The sequence below is a fragment of the Colobus angolensis genome, unplaced genomic scaffold (genome assembly GCF_000951035.1).
Source record: "Colobus angolensis palliatus isolate OR3802 unplaced genomic scaffold, Cang.pa_1.0 Scaffold164, whole genome shotgun sequence".
Taxonomy (NCBI): domain Eukaryota; kingdom Metazoa; phylum Chordata; class Mammalia; order Primates; family Cercopithecidae; genus Colobus; species Colobus angolensis.
The window spans coordinates 2,415,626-2,426,742 of NW_012114755.1; positions in this window are offsets into that span (position 1 = coordinate 2,415,626).

Below are 11,117 nucleotides of genomic sequence, written 5' to 3' on the forward strand. Positions count from 1 at the left end.
ATTCCATCTCAAAAAACAAAACAAAAAATGAAAGAGATAAACTATGAAAATCTTAAATAAAATAAAGCTGGCATGACTATGATGATATCATATAAATTATAATTTAAGGTAACAAGTATTACTAGTGAAAAGAAATATTTCATAATAGCAAAAATGTCAATTCATCAAGAATACATAACAAACTTAAACATGTATTCACCAGCAGAGTTAAAACATGCAAAGTAAAAGTTGACATAACTAAAAATAACATATAAACCCAGAATTGTAGTTGGTGATTTGAACTCAACACTTCTAATAAAAGAGAAAAAGAAGACAAAAAAAATCTGTAAAGATATAGGAGACTTGAACAACATAAATAACTATATGACTTAATGATATATATGGAACAATATATTAAAAATATACATTATTTTCAAGCGAATGTGGACTACTTCCCTACATAGACCATATGATGGCCACAAAGCAATTCTCATAACATTTTAAAGGATTGAAATCATTATAAGTAGCTTCCCTGACCACAATAGATGCAAACTTCATTCTATTCAATAATAGAAAGGTAAATAGAAACCCTTGAGATGTTTGAAAAATGATCCAGCTCACTCTATTCATTATAGAACAAATTAAATATTTATAATAAATAATACTACTAAACATCAAAATTGTAGCAGGCAGCTAATACGTTACTTATGGTGAAATTTATAGCCTTTAATGCTTACATTAAAAAAGAGAAAGGTTGAAAATTAATAACTGGGGAGGTAGAGCAAGATGGCGGACTAGAAGTCTCCACCGATCATCTCCCCATGAAGGACACCATTTTAACAACTATCTACACAAAAAAAGCACCTTCATAAGAACCAAAAATCAGGGGAGCACAGCACCTGGTTTTAACTTTGTATCACTGAAAGAGACACTGAAGAGGTGGAAAAATCAGTCTTGAATTGCCGATGTCACTCCTCCCCTCCCACCGTGGGGTGTGTGCTAGTAGAGGGAGAGTAGAGCAATTGTGAGGCGTGGAAGTCATTGCTGTCTTGTTGGAGCAGAAAACACAACCGGACCAAACTCAGCTGACACCTGCCCGTGGAGGGAGCATTTAAACCAGCCCTAATCAGAGGGTCATCTCTGATCCCAGCTGTTGGAATTTGAGTTTCTGCAAACCTTACTGCCATAGGCTAAAATGCTCTGGGGCTGTAAATAAACTTGAAAGACTGTCTAGGCCATAAGGACTGCAACTTCTAGGCAAGTACTAGTGCTGAACTGGGCCCAGAACAAGTAGACTAGGGGAACATGTGACCTACTGAGACACCAGCAAGGGCAGCAAAGGGAGTGCTAGTATCACTCCTCCCCTAACTCCAGGCTATATGGTCAGTCCATAGTTCTAAAAGAGAACCCCTCCTTCCACTTGAAGAGATGTGAGGGAAGACTGGGGAGGACTTTGTCTTGCATCTTGAAAACCAGCTCAGCCAACAGCAGGATAGGGTACCGGTCAGAGTCATCAGGTCCTCTTACCAGGCCTTGGCTACTGGGTGATTTTTCTAGATATGCCCTAGGGCCAGGAGGAAATCTACTGCCTTGAAGGGAAAAACCTAGTCCTGGCACTATTCATCACCTGCTAACTGAAGAGCTCTTGGGCCCTGAATAACCATCAACAATACCCAGGTACTATGCTGAAGGTTTTTTAATCTGGCCACATACACAAACATATACACAGCCATTCTTCAGTGATCTGGCTGTGGGGCCACACAGGCATTTTAGTCTCAGGTCAGAGATTGGAGCTTTTACTCTGGAGCAGGTCAGGAGCCTCTACAGCCAGAACTGTGGAACATGCCTCAGCAGTAGGTGCTGGAATTGTGCTTTCCCCCATCATAAGCCTGGGGTGGGAGGAGAGCTGATACAGCTGCAGTTTCTCCTATGTGGCAAGACTAGGGCCAGAGCCAGCTTGGTGATCAGGAAGCAGTCTGCATGTGTAATTTCTGGGTACTTCAGCCTGCTCCCCTGAGACTGTGGTGCAGCAGGGCCCACTCTGCCCAATATCCAGGCAGAAATCCAGGTATTTAGAATACCCACTTTCCTGGACTAGCAGCCTGAGCTACCCTACCCTTCATGGGCTTAGATCAAGGTACAGTAAGGCCCTCTTTGTTCCATGCCCAGGTAGATCTCCAGGGATTCAGAGTATCTGCTCATCTGGATTGGCAGCCTGAGCAGCCCCACCCTTCCTGTGCAGAGATCCTGGTTCATGGAGGCCCTCACTGTGTCACATCCAGGCATATCTCCAGGCAGTTGGAGCACTTGCTCTTCTGTTTCAGCAGCCTGAGCCATCCCACCCTTCCAGGACATAGATTGTGGTACAGTGAGGCCCTCTCTACTTTATGCCCAGGTAGACTTCTGGGCATCTGGAACACCTACTCCTCTGGATTAGGAGTTTAGGCCACCCCCATCCCCATGCAGAGAACTTGGGGCCAAGGAGGTTTCCCAGCTCCACACCTAGGCACACCTCAGGACTTGGTGGCTGCGGACTGGATGCTGGTGTGTGTATCTGCCATTGGGTGACCAGTAGGTGGAACTGCATGATTGGGCTCTGTCCATCTTGGTCTCCATCCATCTCAGCTCCCACCCATCTTAGTCTCTGCCTTCCTGGGACTGAACAGGGAGCTCAAACCCCTGTGCACTTCAGGAATCAGCCCACAGCTTGGGGCAATAGGGAATTTCTCCCAGTAAGCAAGGATCAAGTATATACCCAGCATTGTTGGCCACAGCCGTCTCTTACCTGTAAGTGCCATCTACTGGCTTGTAGGTTGCACTGCACAACCTAATATAAAACCTGCCAACAGAAGTGCATAGTGCTATGGAAACAAAGCCAAAAGATCCTACTTAGCATTCTCTACAGTCCCCTCCCCTAGTGAGAGAGGAAAGGGAAAGAAAAAAAAAAAAAACAAAAACCAATAATATTACATATGAAGAAGGAAAAAAAAATTAAAGAAAATAATTACCAAAATTAGAAATGCCAGCATCCCCAGATAAGAAGGAGGCTGTATAAGAATTCTGGCACCATGAACAATCTGAAAGCTGTGACACCACCAAAGGATCATACTAGATCTCTAGCAATGGCCTCTAACCAAAATGGAAACTCAGAAATGACAGATAAAGAATTCAAAGCGTGAATCACAGGGAAGCTCAATGAGATCCAGGACAAGGTTGAAAATCAACACAAAGATACTTCTAAAGCAATCCAGAAAATGAAGGAAGAGATAAACATCCTAAGAAGAAATCAATCAGAACTTCTGGAATTGAAAATCTTACTTAAGGATTTTCAAAATATAATTGAAAGCTTTATCTATAGACTAGACTAAGCAGATAAAAAGATTTCAGAACTTGAAGACTATTCTTTTCAACTAACCTATTAGACAAAAATAAAAAAAAAAAGAATTTTATAAAATGAACAAAGTCTTCAAGAAATGTGAGATTATAGAAAGTGACCCAACCTACAAATTATAGGCATTCCTGACAGAGAAGGAGAAAAAGTAAAGAACCTGGAAAAAATATTTGAGAAAATAATTTAAGAAAATTTCCCTAATCTGGCTAGAGAGGTAGACATCCAGATATAAGAAATCCGGAGAACACCTGCAATATACCATACAAAACAAACATCATCAAGGCATATAATCAGCAGATTGTCCAAATGTCAATGCCAAAGAAAACAATCTTAAAGGCAGCAAAAAGAAAAGGTCAGGTTACATGCAAAGGAAACCCAATCAGGATAACAGTGGTCTTCTCAGCAGAAATATTATAAGCTAGGAAAGATTCGGGGCCTTTTTTCAACATTCTTAAAGAAAAGAAATTTCCACCAAGAATTTCATATCCCACCAAACTAGACTTCATAAGCAAGGGAGAAAGAAAATATTTTCCATATAGGCAAGTGCTAAGTGAATATTTTTGCCATTAGACTAGCCTTACAAGAGATCCTTAAGGGAGTTCTAAATATTGAAACGAACAAACAAAAAAGATACATGCTACCACAAAAACACACTTAAGCACATAGCCCACAGACTCTATAAAGCAACCATACAATGGAAACTACAAAGCAACCAGCTAACAACTTAATGACAGGATCAAAATATCACATATCAATACTACCCTTGTATGTAAATGGTCTAAATGCCCCAAATACACTTGTATGTAAATGATCGAAATGCCCACAACTTGCTCCTGTATGACCTTTAGGTAAACAATGAAATTAAGGCAGATATCAATAAATTCTTAGAAATAAATGAAAACAAAGACACAACATACCAAAATATCTGGGATGTGACAAAAGCAGTGTTAAGAGGAAAGTTTATAGCGCTAAATGACTGCCTCAAAAGTTAGAAAGTTCTTAAATTAACAATGGTCTAAGTGTCCCACTTTAAAGAAACAGAGTAGCAAGTTACATTATAAAAGACCCATTCATTTGCTGTCTTCAAGTGAGCCATCTCACACATAATGACACCCATATCCTCAAAGTAAAGGATTTGAGAAAGGTCTATCATGTAAATGAAAAACAAAAAAGAACAGTGGTAACTACTCTAATACCAGATAAAACAGACTTTAAATCAACAACAGTAAGAAAGGACAAAGATGGGCATTACAAAATAACAAAGGGTTCAATTCGACAAAAGGACTTAGTTAACTATCTTAAATATGTATGTACCCAACATTGGAACATCCAGATTCACAAAACAAGTACTTCTGGACCTACAAAAAGATTTAGACAGCCACACAATAACAATGGGGAACTTCAACACTCCACTGTCATGATTAGACAGATCATTGAGGCAGAAAGCTAACAAAGAAATTCTGGATTTAAACTGGACACTTGACCAGTTGGACCTAATAGAGATCTACAGAACACTCCACCTATCAACCATGGAATATACATTCTTCTAATCTACACATAGAACATACTTTAGGATTAACCACATACTTGGCCATAAAGAAAGTCTCAATAAATTCCAACAAATTGAAATACCAGTGATACTCTCAGACCACAGTGGAATAAAAATAGAAATTAATACCTAGAAGATCTCTCAAAACTACATGATTACATGGAAATTAAACAACTTGCTCTTGAATGACCTTTGGGTAAACAGTGAAATTAAGGCAGATATCAAAAATTTCTTTGAAATAAATGAAAACAGAGACACAATATACCAAAATCTTTGGGATGGAACAAAAGCAGCATTAAGAGGAAAGTATAGTGCTAAACCCCTACCTTGAAAGTTAGAAAGATCTAAAATTAACAATCTAACATCACACCTAAAAGACCTAGAAAAACCAGAACAAACTAATCCTAAATCCAGTAGAAGAAAAGAAATATCTAAAATCAAAGCAGAACTGAACTAAATTGAGACCCAAAAATCCATACAAAGAATCAACAACAACAAAAAAGTTTGTTGTTTGAAAGGATTAACACGATCAATAGACCACAAGCTTGATAAAGAAAAGAGAGAAGATCCAAATGCCCACAGAAAACCAAAAGATCCCCAGAGATTATTATGAATATCACTATGCATAACAACTAGAAAATCTAGAGGAAATGGGTAAATTCCTGGAAACACACACTTTCCCAAGATTGAATCAGGACGAAATTGAAATCCTGAACAGAACAATACTGAGTTCCACAATTGAAGTGGTAATAAAAAAGTCTACCAACCAAAAAAGCCCTGGACCACAAAAAAACCCTGGAGACTTTCTTTATGGCCAAGCATGTGGTTAATTAATCCTAATGTATGTTCTATGTGTAGACAAGAAGAATGTATATTCCATGGTTGATAGGTGGAGTATTCTGTAGATCTCTATTAGGTCCACTTTGTCAAGTGTCTAGTTTAAGTCCAAAATTTCTTTGTTAGTTTTCTGCCTTGATCATCTGTCCTGATTTACAGCTGAAATATACCAGATGTACAAAAAGAGTGGGTACGAATTGTACTGAAACTATTCCAAAATATTGAGAAGGAGACTCCTCCCCAGCTTATTCTATGAAGCCAGTATAAAACCAATACCCAAACCTGGCAGAGACAAAATGAAAAAGGAAAACCACATGCCAACATCCTGACAAACATAGACACAAAAATCCTCAACAAAATACTAGCAAACAAAAATCTTCAACAAAACACTAGCAAACTAAATCCAGCAGCACATCAAAAAGTTAATTTACCATGATCAAGTAGGCTTCATTCCTGGGATGCAGGGTTGGTTCAATATACACAAATCAACAAATGTGATTCACCACATAAGCATAATTCAAAACAAAAACTATATGATTATTTTAATAGATGTGGATAAGGTTTTGATAAAATTCAACATTCCTTCATGATAAAAACCATCAAGAAACTAGGCATTGAGGGAATATACCTCAAAATAATAAGAGCCATCTATTACAAACCCACAGCCAACATCATACTGAATGGGCAAAAACTGGTAGCATTCCCCTTGAGAACCAGAGCAAGACAAGAATGCCCACTCTCACCACTCCTATTCAACATAGTAGTGGAAGTGCTGGCCAGAGCAATTAGGCAAGGGAAAGAAATAAAGAGTCTCCAAGTAGGAAAAGAAGAAGTAAAGCTATCTCTCTTTGAGGGTGATATCATTCTATATCTAGATGACCCTAAAAACCCTGCCAAAAGGCTCCTAGAACTGATAAATGACTTCAGCAAAGTTTCAAGACACATAATCAATTTACAAAAATTAGTAGCATTCCTATGCATTAACAATGTTCAAGCTGAGAGCTAAATCAAGAATGCAATCCCCTTTACAATAGCCACGAACAATTAAATTAAACCTAGGAATGCATCTAACCAAAGATATGAGAGCACTCTATGAGGAGATCTACAAAACACTGCTAAAAGAAATCATAGATGACACAAACAAGTGGAAAGTACTTTCGTTCTCAGGGATTGGAAAAATCAATAGTGTTAAAATGGCAATACTGCCAAAACAATCTACAAGTTTAACACTATTCTTATCAAACTACCAACATTATTTTTCACAGAAAATAATGAAAAGAATTTATAAAAAGCTATTCTAAAATTCATAAGGAACCAAAAAAGAGTCCAAATGGCCAAAGAAATCCTAAGCAAAAAGAACAAAGCTGCATGCATTACATTACCCGACTTCAAACAATACTATAAGGCTAGAGCAACCAAAACAGCATGGAACTGGTATAAAAACAGACACACAGACAAGTGGAACAGAATAGAGAATGCAGAAATAAAGCTACACACCTATCACCCTCAGATCTTCCACAGTATTGTCAGAGATAAGCAATGGGAAAAGGACTCCTTATTCAATAAATGGTGCTGGGATAGCTGGCTAGCCGTATGCAGAGGAATGAAACTGGATCCTTACCTGTCACCATATACAAAAATTAACTCAAAATGGATTAAATATTTAAATATAAAACCTCAAACTGTAATAATCGTAGAAGACAACCTAAGAAACATCATTGTGGACATCAGCCTTGGGAAAGAATTTTTTAGTAAGTTGTCAAAAGCAATTGCAACAAAAACAAAAATTGACAGTGGAACCTAATTAAACTAAAGAGCTTCTGCACAGCAAAGGAAACTAGCAACAGATTAAACAGCCAACCTACAGAATGGGGGACAATATTCACAAACTATACATCTGACAAAGTTCTGATACCCAGAATCAATAAGGAACTTTAAACAATTCAACAAGCAAAAACCAAATAACTGTGTGAAAAAATGGCCAAAAGACAAGAATAGACACTTCTCCTAAGAAGACATACAAGCAGCCAACAAACACATGAAATAATGCTCCACATCACTAATCATCAGAGAAATATAAATCAAAACCACAATGAGATACCATCTCACACCAGTCAGAATAACTGTTACTAAAAAGTCAAGAAACTGACCAGGCGCGGTGACTCACACCTGTAATCCCAGCACTTTGGAAGGCTGAGGTGGGTGGATTATGAGGTCAGGAGCTCAAGACCAGCCTGGCCAAGATGGTGAAACCCCATCTGTACTAAAAATACAAAAATTAGCCAGGCATGGTGGTGGGTGCCTGTAATCCTAGCTACTCAGGAAGCTGAGGCAGAGAATTGCTTGAACCTGGGAGGCAGAGGTTGCAGTGAGCCGAGATCATGCCACTGTACTCCAGCAAAAAACAACAGATGCTGGTGAGGCTGCAGAGAAAAGAAAATGCTTATACATTGTTGGAGGAAATGTAAATTAGTTCAGCCACTGTGGAAAGCAGTTTGGAGATTTCTCAAAGAAGAACTTAGAACTATTGTTTGATCTAGTAATCTTACTACTGGGTATATATTCAAAAGAAAATAAATCTTTCTACCAAAAGGACACCTGCACTTGTATAACCCTCCAGGAGTTTCAGCAGCAGGGATAGGGCCCAGAGAAGGGCTCACATGATCATTGACAGGCATCCTGCTTGGCTGCAGTAATACCAGATGATGGGCCACGGATGGACAGGCAGCACTTGGTGCTAATGGCTCTGAGCATATTGGCCTGTGATGCAGGAAAAGATCCTTACAGTGGAAATGAAAATGGAATTGGAAAGGAAAGAGTTGAAGAATTTTACCAGGGAACCTGTAATATGACAGCACAGCGAAATAATGGAGGAAGAGGATGAGGATGAGATCTGAGTGGCACTGAAAAGAGGTATTGGAATTATAGGAGAATCTATGGAGGACTACTAAGTGATGTGCTGTGGCATGTATAATATAAACCTACTCCATTCCTTCTCCCAGGAGATCTTGAGCAGAGTTTTCTTTGCTGATGAAAGCTTTTCTGTGAGAGGAGTCTATAAGGGGAAGTTGAAAAAGTGCAGGACTTGGAACGTAGAGAGAGTTTCTCCTACAGATTCCACTAGAGAAAGGGTGTAACTCCCATTGGGGTGAATAACAGCAGCAGATTGAGATTTTACTGGGTACTGTCTTTTTTAATTCTTTCAGAGGCTTGTGAGTTAAGAATCAGTGTTGTTCTCATTTTGGAGAGAATGGAATTGGAGTACAAAAACAGATGAGTTATTTGTTCCTAGTCTTACATAGTATGGATTTGAACCCAGCAAGGCTGCCTCAGGGTCCATGTTTTTGACCAACCCTTTGGACCCAGCACCGCTGTGTATCACTTACACATGAACTGGAGTGGGTAGCAAAGTAATTCCCAGTTAAATCCAAAATGGTAGTCAAAATTGTGCATGAAAAAAAAGCATGAGCAAATTCCAGGAACAGAGAAAAGAAGCCAATTAAGTAAGGAACAAAAGAGAATTGGGTCAAAGTCAATTAGGAACAGATAGCAGAATCTAAGAGCCCCTTTCTGCCTGAAAGGCAGCCATTGCTCTGGAATCTAGAGAACTCACAGGTGCAGGAGGCCTCCAAGTGTACAGAGGGCTCTTCCTTCTGTGGAGGTGGAGAGAGGGATCAAAGACTGAATGCACCCATCATGAACTCTCTTAGACAAGCTTGCACAGCCTTGGTTGCCCAGAAAAGAAAATGGCAGGAAAACCAGTACCTCTGTGATCTCCACTCAAGGCACTTTATAATCTATATTTAGGGTATACATTTGATATACCCTATATAACTCTTGAAATATTTGTCTTCCTTATGGAACCTGAAGCTCCATAAAGACTAAGCCATGCCTGTTTTTGTTCACTGTAACATTGACAACATTTAGCCTGTATTCCTTAAAGACCGTCTACTGTAATATCCTCATTTAACGTAAGAAAAAGCTGAGACACAAAGAGTCAAAATTATTTTTCTGAAATCACACCATGAAAACCAGGACCACATCAACCTTTGATGTCCTGGAACCTGTCTGAGGCTTCCCCTCTCTTCTCTGCTCCATCATTCAGTATTTCTGGGGAACTCTTAAAAAAAATTATTGATGTAAGCACAGATCTGAGAAACAATCAGGGGCTGTAGGGACTGCTAGATCACAGCAGTCTCCCTTCTCCTCTTCTGTCACATACAATTCTGAGAGTTTAAAAGCAGCAGAGGGACCCATATCCCAGTTTTCCTTGGTGCTCGATGACACCATGTGAGTACATGCTGTCTGAAGCGAGATGAGAGGAAGTGATGTAAGCAAGTCCTGGCCCATTGGATCAATAGAAGGAGCATAACCTCTCCTTCTCTTCTTCCTTTTTCATCAGGTTGGAATGTTGATGTGCCTGGGACCACATTGGGATGAGGGCAACTCTCTAGGGATTGGGGAGCAGTAGTTTTTGGAGTTTTAATGTATGATGCCTTGGAGCCTCCAGCTGAAGTTTAAAATACAATCCTGTATATCCACAGGGGATTGATTCTGGGACCGTTGTGTACACTAAAATATGCAGGTGTGCAATTTCTTGACATAAAATGGTGTGATATTTTTATATAACCTACCCACATTCTCCTGTATACTTTAAATAATTTCTAGTGTTCTTACAATACCTAATACAATATAAATGCCATGTAAGTGTCTGCTATACTATATTTTTTAGAGAATAGGGAAAGGAAAAAATTCTGTAACCATTCAGTACAGATGCAGTCATCTTTTTTTTTTTTTCTTCCTCTTCTGAACATATGATTTGCAATGTGGTGAATCCTGAATGTGGAACCCACGGATAAGGAGGACCCGCTATGCTTTCTTGTTTAAGATATTTTTATTTTGGGTCTGTATTAGAACAAGTAAGCTACTCTAACCAAAAGAAACATGTTTTCCATTGTTAAAATTACTTACAATTTAGTCATTTTTTTACGAATGTGGGTCTTTGTCTATAAAATTGACACTAGAGAAAGAAGATGCAAACAGAAAAAAATTAACATTGATGGAGCTTAGATGAGACATGATTCAATGTCATTTAGATGGAGAAACACCCAGGAAATAGAAGGATATAAGAAGGTGGGAGGGGTAATCTCGTTTGCCTTGAGGAATGCCTTTCCATCATTTTCTACCCTGGTTGGCATTCCAGGAGGGTAGCTTCTATGTACTTCATCAGCGGGATTCTTTACTTCCTGGTTTCTGATTGAGTTGAGACTTGGATTTTTCAGACACTGCTGGTGAGAAAGTAAAATGGTAGAGCTACTCTGGAAAACTCTTCTGCATTTTTAAGAAAACTAGTTAAATATA